This window comes from Procambarus clarkii, chromosome 75 (assembly GCF_040958095.1).
Source record: "Procambarus clarkii isolate CNS0578487 chromosome 75, FALCON_Pclarkii_2.0, whole genome shotgun sequence".
In the NCBI taxonomy this organism is placed as follows: Eukaryota; Metazoa; Arthropoda; class Malacostraca; order Decapoda; family Cambaridae; genus Procambarus; species Procambarus clarkii.
This window is the reverse complement of record NC_091224.1, coordinates 19,663,798-19,685,884: the sequence shown is the minus strand read 5'-3', so window position 1 is coordinate 19,685,884 and position 22,087 is coordinate 19,663,798. Positions and strand designations below refer to the sequence as shown.

At 51.5% G+C, this 22,087-nt stretch overlaps 1 long non-coding RNA gene across 4 annotated transcripts; it reads right to left on the bottom strand.

Moving 5' to 3' along the window:
- Positions 1-425: 425 nt before the first annotated feature.
- LOC123771661 (uncharacterized) lies at positions 426-21,316 on the bottom strand. Of its 4 annotated transcripts, none has more exons than XR_011224668.1 (6): positions 21,231-21,316; positions 19,321-19,596; positions 3,662-3,825; positions 2,893-2,967; positions 1,999-2,179; positions 426-1,185 (listed from the first exon to the last, which is right to left on the bottom strand). It is a non-coding gene; the product is annotated as an uncharacterized lncRNA (long non-coding RNA). The 4 variants fall into 4 exon arrangements; XR_011224669.1 differs by having other exon boundaries at positions 3,662-3,820; XR_011224671.1 differs by lacking the exon at positions 2,893-2,967.
- Positions 21,317-22,087: the final 771 nt, after the last annotated feature.

Sequence of the window (22,087 nt, the reverse complement as noted above, 5' to 3'; positions counted from 1 at the left end):
AGTGAAAGGTCTTCGTATTACTTTTCACTTGCTGCTACTATGAAAACCTTTACTTACATTGAGGACACTCAGGCTGACTTTAGGACAATGTGCCATCCATTCAACCCCTTCAACGTTCTATACACATTTGTCCTGTACACTTCCCCCAATTTTGTTTTATTCTTTTTAAGATGCACATGCGTAGTAAATTAAACATTTCACTGATGCCACTACCATTATCAAACCCCTACTATACCACACACCAAGGGACACTAGTAAAGAGAAACACCGACATTAAAAGCACCAACACTTGACAAGAAACAGACGAATACGATGAATTTTTAACCAAGTAAACAGCAATATATATGGTTAGAAAGCTTATATACAACTGACCTAAGAAAAATGTAACTACGTTAGAAAAACGCGTCGTTAAAATAAAACACTGGTTCATGTTGTTCATATTTATCATATTCCACAAGGTTGCATCTATTGATAATAAGTATTTAACACCACCTAGGTGAGGATTACAATTGACAAAAATATTCCCTATAAACCAATTGCCTTCATTCAGTACAGCCTGTTTCACCAAAATGCTCTTAAGGTAAGGGAATTATCAAAAGGCACCAAACCGGGCCAAAATGCTCTTTAAGGAACAAGGCGATCAGTCTACTTAAAACCCTCAGGAACAACCCTTCTAACAACATTAACCACGAAGTGTTACCGTGTCAAACTTCCATCAAGAGTACTAAAGCCATTTGGGACAGTTCACACACTTCATATCCAATAACACTTTATTAACAAACCTTCAAATTCTAGCCACTGTCACATACACTGGGCCTAGACAATGTTACAACAATAAACATGGCATTGTAGATATATAAACTGTGCATAGCCAGCCGTTAAAGAATACACAAACAGCTGTAAACATTAAAGTCTATAATTAAGGGATATTTATTCCAATACTAACATTTATCGGAACCACATTGTTAATACAGAAAACAAGCCGAACAATAGTCATAACACCATACACCAGATATTAAACATAAGAGGGAACAGATTCTATAGTTCTAACAGTTTCAAAGTACACAATACACAGATTTACAACTTTCCTTTATTTTGCATCTTGCTTCCCAATTTTGCAGTCTATGCTTCACCGGCCTTCTTACTGCTACAGCCACCCGTCTTCATCCATTTTCTATACTGCGTCTGTAAAGTTGAAATGTTTCCATTAATTTCAATATTCACGTTTCTCTACTTGTCCTTCCAACACTAGCTAGAGTGTTGGAAGTGTTGCTACACACCAAACTATTTCCTACTACAAACTATTCTCTAACCACCATTCTACCACAAATCTACGATGTTCTGAAAGTTATCGTTAGTAGTCACGTTTCCTCCCTTTATATTACTTTTACACGTTTTCACTAACAAAATGGCCCGTCAACCATACTTCATCGAATACCAATTTATACCATTTGACATTAAAACTGCTAAACACTTACCGTTATAGTCAACTGAAGAATATGTACATTCCTTCATTCTTCCTAACATTTACACTAACCAGTAAGAAACTGCAGTATTTTTGCAAACTCTCAACGTTCAATATTTCTAGTGGCAAATTCTAGTGGTGCAGAAGCAACGCCTTCCACAGTTCGTCATCCCCCCCCCCCTGCTAACTATTCATAATGCCCTAAACTATTTTCACCGATCACTATTAGGTCCTCCCAATTACAACGTCATGAACACTACCATTCATCCTTCACACTATCTTGGAATCATGCCGCTTCAAAGCTCATCTATCGATATTTCCCTACTAATTATGGTAGCCTATTCCATTAATTTCTATATTTTAACTGGCATTTTTACTGCCTCCTAAACCCAAGTCTCATAATTAGGACAAGTAAACTAGTTAATACTAACCGTTTCTAATGTCCCACAGATGCTCTTTCTATAATTCTGCAGAATATCCTTTCCAACAGTTTCCTGCTAATGATAAATATTAACAACGTTTTAACAACTTGCCTTTTCTTTCAGATATTCCTGCAACGTTGCCAGCCGCCCCGTGTTCAACACCGTCCAACCACCTCTATCGAGACTTGCAGCTACGTCACGCCAGAACTAGTTCCGTGCCTTGTGTGCCTGACTAGTCCTCCGTTCACTTTAAGTTTCTCAAGAAGACTCGTGGCCATTGTCGAGCCAGACCCTAGAAAAACAAAACATTAAGTTATTTATACCATTACAATGTTTTATAAGGTATCAAATAAATTTATGAAAGTCTTAAAGGTTATTTTTGTTCAACAAATTATAATTTCTCTGTATAACATTTTATACCTCTTGCCTTTGTAATCTTTGATATATAGGGCAACACCAGGGTACAAACTTTAGTACTAAACCTTATTCAATAAATTTTAAATTCTTAATTTGTTTAATACATTCATCCTAATAGCTTTTAAGTTGCCATTCCAAACAATATTACCACGCATTCTAGTGACTACCGATACCATGACTGATTAACATTACGACCCAAGACGTGGCATGTCCACTAGTAGCCCGTAAATTACCAACATGCCAACAATTACTTAAAAAATTTACCGTCTGGGAAAACAATGCGATCCCAGACACGCAGATTTCTACGTTTACTAATTACGGCCCCACTGAATACATTAACTTTACTGAAAGCTTCAAAATAAATTTTTCGCACTACTGAAGAAACCACATGAACTAAGAAAATCGCCCAAGTAGTGGGGGTGGGGGGGGGGGGGAAGGGCCGAGATTTAATACAATACCAAAGTATAATTTTCAATTTCTACTTTTTACTACAAACTATTAGAACTACTGAACCTGAAAATTTGTTTACCCGCTGCAATGGACACTACAGATATCAAGACTGAAGAAATTCAAACTTGCATAACTTACCAAATACCCGGTCTTAACCAAAGTAATTCAGATGAAATTGGTTCCGTGAATTACTTTACAGAAATCCACACCCACCTGTTAAAAAAAAAAAAATTGGGTTTAATACCATTAAGTTTTAAAAGCATAAAGTCATCGAAACAGCCTAGTTCTGCGAGCCTGGAGGGGGGTGGGGGGGGGCTGTGAAAATACCCTCAGACCATTAAGCCACAGTAGACACCCATAAACTGCCACCAACTACTACCAACGCTACGCCACAGGAATAAGCTGTACATTCCGTGCCTTACAGTACCTACTAGCCATTTAAAAATTTAAATATTGCGACAGCTGGCTCTAAAGTTTTGAGCTACAAATCCCAAAATTCTGTAGTAATTTTTATCCTTTACACCCTCATCCTTTACTCATTACTCTATTGCATTTTAAACGGGCCACGTACTTAAATACCTTACGTACTGCCCAGATATTTAGACGTTTTTGCCCGCTCTAATGCAGATTTAACAAAAAATTGTGGACTAGCCACTTAATGCTGTACGGCTAAATCTTATACGAGGCTAATTATTAATACTATTGTTAGGATACGTCAACTACGTTTCCATGTAAATAACTTCAACCAATTCTATCATACGCCACCCAAATATCACCGTCCCTCTGAAGGCATCACAGATAACAGAGTCCACATTACGCTACGCCAACAACCAGGTCACACCATAATTAAATATCGACACCTTATATGAGTTAATACATTGAGCAATAAAGTCCACTGTAACCTTACCTGATGACCGGTGTAGCTGCAAATGATGTAAGAAGTGGGACACAGCCTAAGGAACTACGTCTACTGGCTGTCAGCCCGACACTGAGGCGGCGCCGGCCGCTCCTGACCTTGCCCAACGTCATTGGTGACGTCACAGTGCTTAACGACCATATCCTCGTGCTGTGCTAGTTAATGTATATGTTTATCTCTCAGAATGTTCGGTAATGCGTTTATTGCTTGTGATGTGTATCTATGTATGTATTAACACGATGTACTGAACGGGGTGAGAATAGCTTGAGCTACCTCATCCCTTTGTGTGTATTTTACCTCAATAAACTTATTTCAACTTCAATTTCTCCTGCTGTGCTAGTTTGCGCTCCAATGTTTTACATCCCGTTAGTTACTTTTAATCAGTAATATTATAATTTAATGTAATAAGTAATATACTGATTTACTTTAATCAGTATATTATAAATCAAAACAGCGGTTAAAAGCTTTCGAGATTCATAAATAATGGATTCAGGAACTCGTCCCGTGGTCTACATACAGCCTATAGTAATTTTCGCCATTTTAATACTATATTAGCAATGTCAGACTGATTATTTTTAATAGAAACACAAGAAAAGAAGCCAGTATTTTTGATTGGCACTGTGTGTTAAGATTTCCTTAGATAAGAATATTCCTTAACAATTTAGAGAGACTTGCAGTTTTAATTCTTTTAAAATGATATGCTGAAATTTGGTTTAGAAACTAATTAAAGTCTTAAGTGCTCTTCGTCAGTCCTAATCAAGGCTAATATACTTTGAATACAGTAACAATGCAAGCCATAATTTCAACATTGTCAGAGGCTGTCATAAGGTGCAGATGTTTACTGGGAAAAACTGTAAAACAGATAATACATAAAAACATGTATATACATTATGTCCAAACCTATGTACAGTGTTTTAAAATCACAAATATCTTGAAATTTATGTTATTTTGGTCATTTGTAATATTCTCTTATTCTGCCTTTCACAAATTAGTGTGGTAAATTTTAAATCATAATCTACAATATGTATTTGTTATTGACCTATAAATCTTTGCTAACAATTTATAAAGGAATCTGGAAAACACCTTATAATTACTGATGGACTACCCGTTGTGCTGTGAATCTCGCAGACATTACCTTTCCACTGCTCTCCTCAGCCGATGTTGTCGCTTTGTGTTAGATCACTCTCCCCCTCTTTGCACTCCCAGTTGACACTCTAAAATCTTTGGCTCTTGCATCCTTGAAGGTGAAGTCTAGACTCCAACCCTAAAGGCACCTTGCCCTCAAGCTCTACCCCTTCCTAGTCCCACAGTCGTCGTCGCCCCTAAATTAACAAATGCACCCTTTCCTGGGTCTACAACCAATTGATTAAATTGACAATTGACAGCCACAGTGGAGTGTCCACGGCCACAGTGGAGTGTCCACGGCCACAGTGGAGTGTCCACGGCCATAGGGGGGTGTCCACGGCCACAGGGGGTGTCCACAGCAACAGCGGGGTGTCCACGGCCTAAGAGGGGGTGTCCACGGCCACAGTGGAGTGTCCACGGCCAAAGAGGGGGTGTCCACGGCCATAGGGGGGTGTCAACGGCCACAGGGGGGTGTCCACGGCCACAGGGGGGTGTCCATGGCCACAGGGGGGTGTCCACGGCCACAGGGGGGTGTCCACGGCCACAGGGGGGTGTCCACGGCCACAGGGGAGTGTCCACGGCCACAGACGAGTGTCCACGGCCAAAGAGGGGGTGTCCACGGCCACAGTGGAGTGTCCACGGCCAAAGAGAGGGTGTCCACGGCCAAAGAGGGGGTGTCCACGGCCAAAGAGGGGGTGTTCACGGCCACAGTGGAGTGTCCACGGCCACAGGGGGTGTCCATGGCCACAGGTGAGTGTGAACGGCCACAGACGAGTGTCCACGGCCAAAGAGGGGGTGTCCACGGCCACAGTGGAGTGTCCACGGCCAAAGAGAGGGTGTCCACGTCCACAGGGGAGTGTCCAGGACCACAGGGGAGTGTCCACGGCCAAAGAGGGGGTGTTCACGGCCACAGTGGAGTGTCCACGGCCACAGGGGAATGTCAACGGCCACAGGGGGGTGTCCACGGCCACAGGGGGTCTCCACGGCCATAGGGGAGTGTCCACGGCCAAAGAGGGGGTGTCCACGGCCATAGAGGGGGTGTCCACGGCCATAGAGGGGGTGTCCACGGCCATAGAGGGGGTGCCCACGGCCATAGAGGTGTCGTCCATGGCCACAGAGGGGGTGTCCACGGTCATAGAGGGGTGTCCACGGCCATAGAGGGGGTGTCCACGGCCATAGAGGGGGTGCCCACGGCCACAGAGGGGGTGACCACGGCCATAGGGGAGTGTCCAAGGCCAAAGAGAGGGTGTCCACGGCCATAGAGGGGGTGTCCACGGCCATAGAGGGGGTGTCCACGGCCATAGAGGGGGTGCCCACGGCCATAGAGGAGGTGTCCATGGCCACAGAGGGGGTGTCCACGGTCATAGAGGGGTGTCCACGGCCACAGAGTACTGTCCACAGCCACAGGGGGGTGTCCACGGCCACAGGGGAGTGTCCACGGCCACAGTGGAGTGTCCACGGCCAAAGAGGGGGTGTCCACGGCAACAGGGGGTGTCCACAGCAACAGTGGGGTGTCCACGGCCACAGTGGAGTGTCCACGGCCAAAGAGGGGGTGTCCACGGCCATAGGGGGGTGTCCACGGCCACAGGCGGGTGTCCACGGCCACAGGGGGGTGTCCACGGCCACAGGGGGGTGTCCACGGCCACAGGGGGTGTCCACGGCCACAGAAGGGTGTCCACGGCCACAGGGGGGTGTCCACGGCCACAGGAGGGTGTCCACGGCCACAGGGGGGTTTCCACGGCCACAGGGGGGTGTCCACGGCCACAGGGGAGTGTCTACGGCCACAGACGAGTGTCCACGGCCAAAGAGGGGGTGTCCACGGCCACAGTGGAGTGTCCACGGCCACAAGGGAGTGTCCATGGCCACAGACGAGTGAGCACGGCAACAGTGGAGACTCCACGGCCAAAGAGAGGGTGTCCACGTCCACAGGGGAGTGTCCACGGCCAAAGAGGCGGTGTTCACGGCCACAGGGGGGCGTCCACGGACACAGGGGGTGTCCACGGACACAGGGGGGTGTCCACGGCCACAGGGGAGTGTCTACGGCCACAGGGCGGTGTCCATGGCCACAGGGGGTGTCCACGGCCATAGGGGAGTGTCCACGGCCAAAGAGGGGGGTGTCCACGGCCACAGTGGACTGTCCACGGCCAAAAAGGGGGTGTCCACGGCCACAGGGGAGTGTCCACGGCCACAGGGGAGTGTCCACGGCCACAGGGGAGTGTCCATGGCCATAGAGGAGTGTCTACGGCTTCAAGGGAGTGTCCACGGCCACAGGGGAGTGTCCACGGCCAAAGAGGGGGTGTCCACAGCAACAGGGGGTGTCCACGGCCAAAGAGGGGGTGTCCACGGCCACAGTAGAGTGTCCACGGCCACAGTGGAGTGTCCACGGCCAAAGAGGGGAGTGTCCACGGCCAAAGAGGGGGGTGTCCACGGCCACAGTGGACTGTCCACGGCCAAAGAGGGGGTGTCCACGGCCACAGGGGAGTGTCCACGGCCACAGGGGAGTGTCCACGGCCACAGGGGAGTGTCCATGGCCATAGAGGAGTGTCTACGGCTTCAAGGGAGTGTCCACGGCCACAGGGGAGTGTCCACGGCCAAAGAGGGGGTGTCCACAGCAACAGGGGGTGTCCACGGCCAAAGAGGGGGTGTCCACGGCCACAGTAGTGTGTCCACGGCCACAGTGGAGTGTCCACGGCCAAAGAGGGGGTGACCACGGCCACAGGGGAGTGTCCACGGCCACAGGGGAGTGTCCACGGCCACAGTGGAGTGTCCACGGCCAAAGAGGGGGTGTCCACGGCCACAGTAGAGTGTCCACGGCCACAGTGGAGTGTCCACGGCCAAAGAGGGGGTGTCCACGGCCATAGGGGGGTGTCCACGGCCACATGGGGGTGTCCACGGCCACATGGGGGTGTCCACGGCCACAGTGGAGACTCCACGGCCAAAGAGAGGGTGTCCACGTCCACAGGGGAGTATCCACGACCACAGGGGACTGTCCACGGCCAAAAAGGGGGTGACCACGGCCACAGGGGAGTGTCCACGGCCACAGGGGAGTGTCCACGGCCAAAGGGGAGTGTCCACGGCCACAGGGGGGTGTCCATGGCCATAGAGGAGTGTCTACGGCTTCAAGGGAGTGTCCAAGGCCACAGGGGAGTGTCCACGAAAACGGCGATGGGTCATATTTTGCCCAAACCCCCCTGCCGTTTTTAAAATATCTGAAATGTCGGAAATTTGAGTCCTGAGCGTGATTTTTTAGCTAAATTCTGACTCTCTGAACCTATTTTCAAATTCAAATTTCGACGTTTTATACCGAAAATATGCCAATTACTGAAAACGGAGATGGGTCATATTTTGCCCCCCCCCCCCACGCAGTTTTCAAAATATCTGAAATGTGGGATATTTTACTTCTAAGCGTGATTTTTGAGCGGAATTCTGACTCTCTGCACCTATTTTCATTTTCAAAACGGCGATGGGTCATATTTTGCCCAAACAACCCTGCAGTTTTCAAAATATCTGAAATGTCGAAAATTTGACTCCTGAGCGTGATTTTAGAGCCGAATTCTGACTCTCTGCACCTATTTACATTTTCAAATTAATACTTTTTATACCGAAAATATGCCAATTACTGAAAACGGCGATGGGTCATTTTTTGCTCAAATCCCCCTGCAGTTTTCAAAAGGTGAGTGTCTACGTCCACAGAAGAGTGTCCACGGCCACAGAGGGGGTGCCCACGGCCACAGAGGGGGTGTCCACGGCCACAGAGGGGGTGTCCACGGTCATAGAGGGGGTGTCCACGACCACAGAGTACTGTCCACGGCCACATGGGGGTGTCCACGGCCACAGGGGAGTGTCCACGGCCAAAGAGGGAGTGTCCACAGCCATAGGGAGTGTCCACGGCCAAGGAGGGGGTGTCCACGGCCACAGTGGAGTGTCCACGGCCACAGTGGAGTGTCCAAGGCCAAAGAGGGGGTGTCCACGGCCATAGGGGGCTGTCCACGGCAATAGGGGGGTGTCCACGGCCACAGGGGGGTGTCCACGGCCACAGAGGGGTGTCCACGGACACAGGGGAGTGTCCACGACCACAGGGGAGTGTCCACGGCCACAGACGAGTGTCTACGGCCAAAGAGGGGGTGTCCACGGCCACAGAGGAGTGTCCACGGCCACAAGGGAGTGTCCATGGCCACAGACGAGTGTCCACGGCCAAAGAGAGTGTGTCCACATCCACAGGGGAGTGTTCACGGCCACAGTGGAGTGTCCACATCCACAGGGGAGTGTCCACGGCCACAGGGGAGTGTCCACGGCCAATGAGGGGGTGTCCACGGCCACAGTGGAGTGTCCACATCCACAGGGGAGTGTCCACGGCCACAGGGGATGTCCACGGCCAATGAGGGGGTGTCCACGGCCACAGTGGAATGCCCACGGCCACAGCGGAGTGTCCACGGCCAAAGAGGGGGTGTCCACGGCCATAGGGGGTGTCCACGGCCACAGGTGAGTGTTCACGGCCACAGTGGAGTGTCCACATCCACAGGGGAGTGTCCACGGCCACAGGGGGGGTGTCCACGGCCACAGGGGGTGTCCACGGCCACAGGGGGGTGTCCACTGCCACAGGGGAGTGTCCACGGCCACAGGGGAGTGTCCACGGCCAAAGAGGGGGTGTCCACGGCCACAGAGTACTGTCCACGGCCACAGGGGGTGTCCACGGCCACAGTGGAGTGTCCAAGGCCACAGGGGGTGTCCACGGCTATAGGGGGTGTCCACGGCCTCAGGGGGGGCACGGCCACAGGGGGGTGTCCACGGCCACAGGGGGGTGTCCACGGCCACATGGGGGTGTCCACGGCCACAGGGGGGTGCCACGGCTACAGTGGAGTGTCTACGGCCACAGGGCGGTGTCCATGGCAATAGGGGAGTGTCCACGGCCACAGTGGAGTGTCAACGGCCACAGGGGGGTGTCCACGGCCACAGGGGGTGTCCATGGCCATAGGGGAGTGTCCACGGCCAAAGAGGGGGTGTCAACGGCCACAGGGGGGTGTCCACGGCCACAGGGGGTGTCCACGGCCATAGGGGAGTGTCCACGAAAACGGCGATGGGTCATATTTTGCCCAAACCCCCCTGCAGTTTTCAAAATATCTGAAATGTCGGAAATTTGACTCCTGAGCGTGATTTTATAGCTAAATTCTGACTCTCTGCACCTATTTTCATTTTCAAATTTCGACGTTTTATACTGAAAATATGCCAATTACTGAAAACGGCGATGGGTCATATTTTGCCCAAACCCCCCTGCAGTTTTCAAATAATTTAAAGTGTCGGAAATATGACTCCTGAGCGTGATTTTTGACCCGAATTCTGACTCTCTGCACCTATTTTCATTTTCAAATTTCGACGTTTTATACTGAAAATATGCCAATTACTGAAAACGGCGATGGGTCATTTTTTGCTCAAATCCCCCTGCAGTTTTCAAAAGGTGAGTGTCTACGGCCACAGAAGAGTGTCCATGGCCACAGAGGGGGTGCCCACGGCCACAGAGGGGGTGCCCACGGCCACAGAGGGGGTGTCCACGGCCACAGAGGGGGTGTCCACGGTCATAGAGGGGGTGTCCACGGCCACAGAGTACTGTCCACGGCCACAGGGGGGTGTCCACGGCCACAGGGGAGTGTCCACGGCCAAAGAGGGGGTGTCCACAGCCATAGGGAGTGTCCACGGCCAAGGAGGGGGTGTCCACGGCCACAGTGGAGTGTCCACGGTCACAGTGGAGTGTCCACGGCCACAGTGGAGTGTCCACGGCCACAGTGGAGTGTCCAAGGCCAAAGACGGGGTGTCCACGGCCATAGGGGGCTGTCCACGGCAACAGGGGGGTGTCCACGGCCACAGGGGGATGTCCACGGCCACAGAGGGGTGTCCACGGATACAGGGGAGTGTCCACGGCCACAGGGGAGTGTCCACGGCCACAGACGAGTGTCCACGGCCACAGACGAGTGTCCACGGCCAAGGAGGGGCTGTCCACGGCCACAGTGGGGTGTCCACGGCCATAGGGGGGTGTCCACGGCCACAGGGGAGTGTCTACGGCCACAGGGAGGTATCCATGGCCACAGGGGAGTGTCAACGGCCACAGGGGGGTGTCCACGGCCATAGGGGAGTGTCCACGGCCAAAGAGGGGGTGTCCACGGCCATAGAGGGGGTGTCCACGGCCATAGAGGGGGTGCCCACGGCAACAGAGGGGGTGTCCATGGCCACAGAGGGGGGTGTCCACGGTCATAGAGGGGGTGTCCACGGCCACAGGGGGGTGTCAACGGCCACAAGGGGTGTCCACGGCCACAGGGGGTGTCCACGGCCATAGGGGAGTGTCCACGGCCAAAGAGGGGGTGTCCACGGCCACAGTGGAGTGTCCACGGCCAAAGAGGGGGTGTCCACGGCCACAGAGGGGGTGTCAACGGCCACAGAGGGGGTGTCCACGGCCACAGAGTACTGCCCACGGCCACAGGGGGGTGTCCACGGCCACAGGGCGTGTGCACGGCCAAAGAGGGGGTGTCCACGGCCACAGTGGAGTGTCCACGGCCACAGTGGAGTATCTACGGCCAAAGAGGGGGTGTCCACGGCCACAGGGGGGTGTCCACGGCCACAGGGGGGTGTCCACGGCCACAGGGGGGTGTCCACACCACAGGGGGGTGTCCACGGCCACAGGGGGGTGTCCACGGACACAGGGGAGTGTCCACGGCCACAGGGGAATGTCCACGGCCACAGACGAGTGTCCACGGCCAAAGAGGGGGTGTCCACGGCCACAGTGGAGTGTCCATGGTCACAGGAGAGTGTCCATGGCCACAGACGAGTGTCCACGGCCACAGTGGAGACTCCACGGCCAAAGAGAGGGTGTCCACGTCCACAGGGGAGTGTCCACGGCCAAAGAGGGGGTGTCCACGGCCACAGTGGAGTGTCCACGGCCACAGGGGGGTGTCCACGGCCACAGGGGAGTGTCTACGGCCACAGTGCGATGTCCATGGCCACAGGGGGGTGTCCACGGCCACAGGGGGTGTCCACGGCCATAGGGGAGTGTCCACGGCCAAAGAGGGGGTGTCCACGGCCATAGAGGGGGTGTCCACGGCCATAGAGGGGGTGCCCACGGCCACAGAGGGGGTGTCCACGGCCACAGAGGGGGTGTCCACGGCCACAGGGCGCTGTCCATGGCCACAGGGGAGTGTCAACGGCCACAGGGGGGTGTCCACGGCCACAGGGGGGTGTCCACGGCCATAGGGGAGTGTCCACGGCCAAAGAGTGGGTGTCCACGGCCATAGAGGGGGTGTCCACGGCCATCGAGAGGGTGCCTACGGCCATAGAAGAGGTGTCCATGGCCACAGAGGGGGTGTCCACGGTCATAGAGGGGGTGTCCACGGCCACAGAGTACTGTCCACGGCCACAGGGGGATGTCCACGGCCACAGGGGAGTGTCCACGGCCAAAGAGGGGATGTCCACAGCCACAGGGGGTGTCAACGGCCAAAGAGGGGGTGTCCACGGCCACAGTGGAGTGTCCACGGCCACAGGGGGGTGTCCACGGCCACAGGGGGGTGTCCACTGCCACAGGGGAGTGTCCACGGCCACAGGGGAGTGTCCACGGCCACAGGGGAGTGTCCACGGCCACAGACGAGTGTCCACGGCCACAGGGGAGTGTCCACGGTCACAGGAAGGGTGTACACGGTCACAGGAAGGGTGTCCACGGCCAAAGAGGGGGTGTCCACGGCCACAAGGGAGTGTCCACGGCCAAGGAGGGGGTGTCCACGGCCACAGTGGAGTGTCCACGGTCACAGTGGAGTGTCCACGGCCACAGTGGAGTGTCCACGGCCACAGTGGAGTGTCCAAGGCCAAAGACGGGGTGTCCACGGCCATAGGGGGCTGTCCACGGCAACAGGGGGGTGTCCACGGCCACAGGGGGATGTCCACGGCCACAGAGGGGTGTCCACGGATACAGGGGAGTGTCCACGGCCACAGGGGAGTGTCCACGGCCACAGACGAGTGTCCACGGCCACAGACGAGTGTCCACGGCCAAGGAGGGGCTGTCCACGGCCACAGTGGGGTGTCCACGGCCATAGGGGGGTGTCCACGGCCACAGGGGAGTGTCTACGGCCACAGGGAGGTATCCATGGCCACAGGGGAGTGTCAACGGCCACAGGGGGGTGTCCACGGCCATAGGGGAGTGTCCACGGCCAAAGAGGGGGTGTCCACGGCCATAGAGGGGGTGTCCACGGCCATAGAGGGGGTGCCCACGGCAACAGAGGGGGTGTCCATGGCCACAGAGGGGGGTGTCCACGGTCATAGAGGGGGTGTCCACGGCCACAGGGGGGTGTCAACGGCCACAAGGGGTGTCCACGGCCACAGGGGGTGTCCACGGCCATAGGGGAGTGTCCACGGCCAAAGAGGGGGTGTCCACGGCCACAGTGGAGTGTCCACGGCCAAAGAGGGGGTGTCCACGGCCACAGAGGGGGTGTCAACGGCCACAGAGGGGGTGTCCACGGCCACAGAGTACTGCCCACGGCCACAGGGGGGTGTCCACGGCCACAGGGCGTGTGCACGGCCAAAGAGGGGGTGTCCACGGCGACAGTGGAGTGTCCACGGCCACAGTGGAGTATCTACGGCCAAAGAGGGGGTGTCCACGGCCACAGGGGGGTGTCCACGGCCACAGGGGGGTGTCCACGGCCACAGGGGGGTGTCCACACCACAGGGGGGTGTCCACGGCCACAGGGGGGTGTCCACGGACACAGGGGAGTGTCCACGGCCACAGGGGAATGTCCACGGCCACAGACGAGTGTCCACGGCCAAAGAGGGGGTGTCCACGGCCACAGTGGAGTGTCCATGGTCACAGGAGAGTGTCCATGGCCACAGACGAGTGTCCACGGCCACAGTGGAGACTCCACGGCCAAAGAGAGGGTGTCCACGTCCACAGGGGAGTGTCCACGGCCAAAGAGGGGGTGTCCACGGCCACAGTGGAGTGTCCACGGCCACAGGGGGGTGTCCACGGCCACAGGGGAGTGTCTACGGCCACAGTGCGATGTCCATGGCCACAGGGGAGTGTCAACGGCCACAGGGGGGTGTCCACGGCCACAGGGGGTGTCCACGGCCATAGGGGAGTGTCCACGGCCAAAGAGGGGGTGTCCACGGCCATAGAGAGGGTGTCCACGGCCATAGAGGGGGTGCCCACGGCCACAGAGGGGGTGTCCACGGCCACAGAGGGGGTGTCCACGGCCACAGGGCGCTGTCCATGGCCACAGGGGAGTGTCAACGGCCACAGGGGGGTGTCCACGGCCACAGGGGGGTGTCCACGGCCATAGGGGAGTGTCCACGGCCAAAGAGTGGGTGTCCACGGCCATAGAGGGGGTGTCCACGGCCATCGAGAGGGTGCCTACGGCCATAGAAGAGGTGTCCATGGCCACAGAGGGGGTGTCCACGGTCATAGAGGGGGTGTCCACGGCCACAGAGTACTGTCCACGGCCACAGGGGGATGTCCACGGCCACAGGGGAGTGTCCACGGCCAAAGAGGGGATGTCCACAGCCACAGGGGGTGTCAACGGCCAAAGAGGGGGTGTCCACGGCCACAGTGGAGTGTCCACGGCCACAGGGGGGTGTCCACGGCCACAGGGGGGTGTCCACTGCCACAGGGGAGTGTCCACGGCCACAGGGGAGTGTCCACGGCCACAGGGGAGTGTCCACGGCCACAGACGAGTGTCCACGGCCACAGGGGAGTGTCCACGGTCACAGGAAGGGTGTACACGGTCACAGGAAGGGTGTCCACGGCCAAAGAGGGGGTGTCCACGGCCACAAGGGAGTGTCCACGGCCACAGGGGGGTGTCCATGGCCATAGAGGAGTGTCTGCGGCTTCAAGGGAGTGTCCACGGCCACAGGGGAGTGTCCACGGCCACAGGGGGGTGTCCATGGCCATAGAGGAGTGTCTACGGCTTCAAGGGAGTGTCCACGGCCATAGGGGAGTGTCCACGAAAACGGCGATGGGTCATATTTTGCTCAAATCCCCCTGCAGTTTTTAAAATATCTGAAATGTCGGAAATTTGACTCCTGAGCGTGATTTTTGAGCAGAATTCTGAATCTCTGCACCTATTTTCATTTTCAAATTTCGACTTTTTATACCGAAAATATGCCAATTACTGAAAACGGCGATGGGTCATATTTAGCCCAAACCCCCCTGCAGTTTTCAAAATATCTGAAATGTCGGAAATTTGACTCCTGAGTGTGAATTTTGAGCCAAATTATGACTCTCTGCACCTATTTTCATTTTCAAATTACTACTTTTTATACCGAAAATATGCCAATTACTGAAAAGGGCGATGGGTCATATTTTGTCCAAAGCCTCCTGCAGTTTTCAAAATATGTGATATATCGGAAATTTGACTCCTGAGCGTGATTTTTGAGCCGAATTCTGACTCTCTGCACCTATTTTCATTTTCAAATTACGACTTTTTATACCAAGATATGCAAATTACTGAAAACGGCGTTGGGTCATATTTTGCCCAAACCCCCACCAGTTTTAAAATTATCTAAAAAGTCGAAAATTTGACTCCTGAGCGTGATTTTTGAACCGAATTCTGACTCTCTGCACCTATTTTCATTTTCAAATTACGACTTTTTATACCAAGATATGCAAATTACTGAAAACGGCGATGGGTCATATTTTGCCCAAACCCCCACCAGTTTTAAAATTATCTAAAAAGTCGAAAATTTGACTCCTGAGCGTGATTTTTGAACCGAATTCTGACTCTCTGCACCTATTTTCGCTTTCAAATTACTACTTTTTATACCAAAAATATGCATATTACTGAAAAGGGCGATGGGTCATATTTTGCCCAAACCCCCCTGCAGTTTTCAAAATATCTGAAATGTCGGAAATTTTACTCCTGAGCGTGATTTTTGAGCCGAATTCTGACTCTCTACACCTATTTTCGCTTTCAAATTACTACTTTTTATACCAAAAATATGCCAATTTCTGAAAAGCGCGATGGGTCATATTTTGCCCAAACCCCCCTGCAGTTTTCAAAATATCTGAAATGTCGGAAATTTGACTCCTGAATGTGATTTTTGAGCCGAATTCTGACTCTCTGCACCTATTTTCATTTTCAAATTTCGACTTTTTATACCGAAAATATGCCAATTACTGAAAACGGCGATGGGTCATATTTTGCCCAAACCCCCCTGCAGTTTTCAAAATATGTGATATATCGGAAATTTGACTCCTGAGCGTGATTTTTGAGCCGAATTCTGACTCTCTGCACCTATTTTCGTTTCCAAATTACGATTTTTTTTACTGAAAATATGCCAATTACTGAAAAGGGCGATGGGTCATATTTTGCCCAAACCCCCCTGCAGTTTTCAAAATATCTGAAATGTCGGAAATTTGACTCCTGAGCGTGAATTTTGAGCTGAATTCTGACTCTCTGCACCTATTTTCATTTTCAAATTACTACTTTTAATACCGAAAATATGCCAATTACTGAAAACGGCGATGGATCATATTTTGCCCAAACCCCCCCTGCAAATTTCAAAATATCTGATATGTCGGAAATATGACTCCTGAGCGTGATTTTTAAGCCGAATTCTGACTCTCTGCACCTATTTTCATTTTCAAATTACTACTTTTTATACCGAAAATATGCCAATTACTGAAAACATCGATGGGTCATATTTTGCCCAAACCCCCCCTGCAGTTTTCAAAATATCTGATATGTCGGAAATATGACTCCTGAGCGTGATTTTTAAGCCGAATTCTGACTCTCTGCACCTATTTTCATTTTCAAATTACTACTTTTTATACCGAAAATATGCCAATTACTGAAAACATCGATGGGTCATATTTTGCCCAAACCCCCCCTGCAGTTTTCAAAATATCTGATATGTCGAACATTTGACTCCTGAGCGTGATTTTTGAGCCGAATTCTGACTCTCTGCACCTATTTTCATTTTCAAATTTCGACTTTTTATACCAAAAATATGCGTATTACTGAAAACGGCGATGGGTCATATTTTGCCCAAACCCCCCTGCAGTTTTCAAAATATCTGAAATGTCGGAAATTTGACTCCTGAGTGTGATTTTTTAGCCGAATTCTGACTCTCTGCACCTATTTTCATTTTCAAATTTCGACTTTTTATTCCGAAAATATGCCAATTACTGAAAACAGCGATGGGTCATATTTTGCCCAAACCCCCCTGCAGTTTTCAAATTATCTAAAATGTCGGAAATTTGACTCCTGAGCGTGATTTTTGAACCGAATTCTGACTCTCTGCACCTATTTTCATTTTCAAATTACTACTTTTTATACCGAAAATATGCCAATTACTGAAAACGGCGATGGGTCATTTTTTGCTCAAATCCCCCTTTCAATTTTCAAAAGACGAGTGTCTACGGCCACAGAAGAGTGTCCACGGCCACAGGGAAGATTCCACGGCCACATGGGAGTGTCCACGGCCACAGAGGGGGGTGTCGTCGGCCACTGAGGGGGTGTCCACGGCCACAGGGGGTGTCCACGGCAACAGGGAAGTGTCCACGGCCACAGCGGAGAGTCCACGGCAACAGGGAAGTGTCCACGGCCACATGGGAGTGTCCACGGCCACTGAGGGGGGTGTCCTCGGCCCCTGAGTGGGTGTGCACGGCCACAGGGGTGTCCACAGCCACATGGTGTCCATGATCACAGGGAAGTGTCCACGGCCACAGTGGAGTGTCCATGGCCAAAGGGAGGTGTCCACGAACACAGGGGAGTGTCCACGGCCACAGGGGAGTGTCCACGATCACAGAGGGAGTGTCCACGGCCACAGGGGAGTGTCCACGGCCACAGGGGAGTGTCCACGATCACAGAGGGAGTGTCCACGGCCACAGGGGAGTGTCCACGATCACAGAGGGAGTGTCCACGGCCACAGGGGAGTGTCCACGATCACAGAGGGAGTGTCCACGGCCACAGGGGAGTGTCCACGATCACAGAGGGAGTGTCCACGGCCACAGGAGAGTGTCCACGATCACAGAGGGAGTGTCCACGGCCACAGGGAAGTATCCCTTTGCTGGGACGGCTATCCCTTGGGTTTGAACGACTATCGCTGGGGCTGGAACGACTATCCCTGGGGCTGGGAAGACTATCCCTGGGGCTGGGACGACTATCCCTGGGGCTGGGACGATTATCCCTGGGGCTGGGACGACTATCCCTGAGCTGGGACGACTATCCCTAGGGCTGGGACAACTATCCCTGGGGCTGGGACGACCATCCCTGAGCTAGGACGACTATCCCTGGGGCTGGGACGACTATCCCTGAGCTGGGACGACTATCCCTGAGCTGGGACGACTATCCCTGGGGCTGGGACGACTATCCCTGAGCTAGGACGACTATCCCTGAGCTGGGACGACTATCCCTGAGCTGGGACGACTATCCCTGAGCTGGGACTACTATCTCTGAGCTGGGACGACTATCCCTGGGGCTGGGACGACTGTCCCTGGGGCTGGGACGAATATTCCTGGGGCTGGGACGACTATCGCTGGGACTGGAACGACTATCCCTGGGGCTGGGACGACTGTCCCTGGGGCTGGGACGAATATTCCTGGGGCTGGGACGACTATCGCTGGGACTGGGACGACTATCCCTGGGGCTGGGACGACTATCCCTGGGGCTGGGACGACTATCCCTGGGGCTGGGACGGCTATCCCTGGGGCTGGGACGACTATCCCTGGGGCTGGGACGGCTATCCCTGGGGCTGGGACGACTATCCCTGAGCTGGGACGACTATCCCTGGGGCTGGGAGGACTATCTATGGGGCTGGGACGACCATCCCTGGGGCTGGGACGACTATCCCTGGGGTTGCACGACCATCCCTGCGGTTGGGACGACTATCCTTGGGGCTGGGACGACTATCCCTGGGGCTTGGACGACTATCCCTGGGGCTGGGACTATCCCTAGGGCTGGGACGACTATCCCTGATCTGGGACGACTATCCCTGGGGCTGGGACGACTATCCCTGGGACTGGGACGCGTTCTCACGCCCTCATGGCTCCTCCCCCCACCCCCCCCCCCCACCCCCTAAATCGAGGTCAATACTCGAAAAGCTGTTAGAAAAATATTGGCCAATTATATGTTGGTGGAGTCATTACCAGGTCTCTTAGGGGGAGAGTGTGTGGGTGTATGACCCTACTTGTGCCTGCAAGATGGAGCTGCTTTAGCTCCTGGGCCCCAGCCGCCTTTCTAACCAACGGTTGTTAAATCTACTGACTCTCGACTTTGGGTAGAGAAAGTTATATATATAATATATATTAGTGCGAGCATGTTGGTATGAATTTGTGGATGTGCGTGCGTTCTTTAGTTCGTGCGTACGTGCGTGCGTGCCATAACGGGCCAATGCCTGACGCTTCAGAAACACGTCAATAAAGGTATAGTTAGCTCTAGCACCGACTTTATACGTCGCATTTGCGACGGAATCGATCAATCCATTAATCTATCGACCAGTTAAGTCAGCATTGACCCCCATTGGCCTCAATGGGTTGGGTGGGTTGCTTGGTTTCATACCTTTTTCTTTTAGTCCAATAGCTGTATTTTTAGCAGATTTGACGTGGAAGTATCGGGGGGGTGTTCTTGAACCTCATGTGTGCCGGTTCGAATCCTCTTCCGCGGCTCCCACGGAATTCTTCATTGATGCAGGGCACGAATGTGATCTCTCTGTGCATGTAGAATATGGTTGCATTTGCAATATCAAAGTCATCAGGTTTTGCGACGTTTTGGCATTTCTCTTCCTCTCTTCCGGCGGCTATTGTCAAGACCTCTCAGAACCCGTTCAGGGAATACCTGCCGGACAGAAAACAAAGGGTCACAGTGAAGTGAAAAACCAGGGGGGGGGTGACAAATATGGGAAAGGGGGGTCGACAAAGCTTGTTCCTAGGACAATAGCTGGTCCTAAGTGACGTGAACGATCTCAGAGGAATGATTAGGGGTGTTCGTGTCAATCTTTCCCTATGACGCAAAATTAACGAGGACTGAGAACTGCAGAGAGTTAGAGGAAGACCTCGACGACACTCAAGGAGAGGGGACAACAAATGGTTGTTAGAGTTCAACCCCCAACATGTACAAGGTAAATAACCTGGAGAAAGGAGATGGGAAGAAATTGAAAAGTGAAAGAACTCACTGTTGGCGTTATATTTTAAAACCCGTAGTAATAAGAACTCTCTTTTGTATCAGGCAGTTTATACAGCTTACGTGAGGCCAATACCAGAACAAGCCTTAACTTGTGAAGCATAGAACACAATTGTATTATCAGACCTAAGCTGCGCGGATAAGTTAAAAAAAGTAGATCCCACAACCCTAGAAAAGAGGGAGAGGGGATATGATCACATCATACAAGATAATGCCATAAACCAACTAGACAAGGACTTCCTTAATAAATTGAAAAAAGTAGGCCAAGGGGACACAACTGGAAGCTGGAAATGAGTCCAAGAAACAATGCTATCAGAGACCCCAAGCTTGACCCCAAGCTTGAACTAAGACCCCAAGCTTGACCCCATGCTTGAACTAAGACTCCAAGCTTGACCCCAAGCTTGAACTAAGACTCCAAGCTTGACCCCAAGCTTGAACTAAGACTCCAAGCTTGACCCCAAGCTTGAACTAAGACTCCAAGCTTGACCCCAAGCTTGAACTAAGACTCCAAGCTTGACCCCAAGCTTGAACTAAGACCCCAAGCTTGAACTAAGACCCCAACCTTGACCCCAAGCTTGAACTAAGACCCCTACCAGAGACCCCCAAGCTTGAACTAAGACCCCAAGCTTGACCCCAAGCTTGAACTAAGACCCCAAGCTTGACCCCAAGCTTGAACTAAGACCCCAAGCTTGACCCCAAGCTTGAACTAAAACCCCAAGTTTGACCCCAAGCTTGAACTAAGACCCCAAGCTTGAACTAAGACCCCAAGTTTGACTTCAAGCTTGACCCCAAGCTTGAACTAAGACCCCAAGCTTGACCCCAAGCTTGAACTAAGACCCCAAGCTTGAACTAAGACCCCAAGCTTGACCCCAAGTTTGAACTAAGACCCCAAGCTTGACTCCAAGCTTGAACTAAGACCCCAAGTTTGACCCCAAGCTTGAACTAAGACCCCAAGCTTGAACTAAGACCCCAAGTTTGACTTCAAGCTTGACCCCAAGCTTGAACTAAGACCCAAATCTTGACCCCAAGCTTGAACTAAGACGTCGGTAAAGCTGTGTACCTGAATACAAACTTGAGAGAGCAACATACTTAAGAGACTTCCGACATACACACGAAATAAAGTAGCAAATTAGCCATTAATATTAAAAATGGGACTTGTTAATGAATATATTAGTCAATAAATTTGCATCGAAATACACAATAGATTCAAAGAAGCATTATACAAAATACATTGTATACCTGAATGAGTAGGAACACGGTTTTATATCGAAAAAATACACATTACTCACAGTTTGAAGACCTGGTCTGAAGACTCTGGCCTGAAAAGACCTCCATGAACCCACATACGCCAGCAACAACCGAGTGAAACAATCTGGAAATTGAAGTAACCGAATTAAAAAAAAAAAAAACATTCGCTCATCCACAGCTAGATTCGAACTCAAGCCCACTGTGTAGTAGGTCCAATGAAAGTCTATATAACCATTGTATCTTGGTGCCTGCTTTTGATAAGAGGGTAATAAGATTATTTAGTATGCACTGGATACTCTTGAGTTCCTTACGAACGCCTTTTTTTTTTAAGCCACACTAAATAGTGAAGTTTATGGTAAAAAAAAACATTAAATAGTGAAGTTTATGGTAAAAAAAAAACATTAAATAGTGAAGTTTATGGTAAAAAACATTAAATAGTGAAGTTATAGTAAAAAGCCACATTAAATAGTGAAGTTTATAGTAAAAATCCACATTAAATAGTGAAGTTTATAGTAAAAAAAGCCACATTAAATAGCGAAGTTTATAGTAAAAAAAGCCACATTAAATAGTGAAGTTATAGTAAAAATCCACATTAAATAGTGAAGTTTATAGTAAAAAAAGCCACATTAAATAGTGAAGTTATAGTAAAAAGCCACATTAAATAGCGAAGTTTGTAGTAAAAAAAGCCACATTAAATAGCGAAGTTTGTAGTAAAAAAAGCCACATTAAATAGCGAAGTTTGTAGTAAAAAAAGCCACATTAAATAGCGAAGTTATAGTAAAAAAGCCAGAGTAAAGTGTGTAGTAAAGTCTTGAGGGAGTTGTCTTCCTCCACGACACGAGGAACACTAGAGTAAGAACAATAGAGTAATTTTCGAACCTGGCCTTCGGAGCTCAAA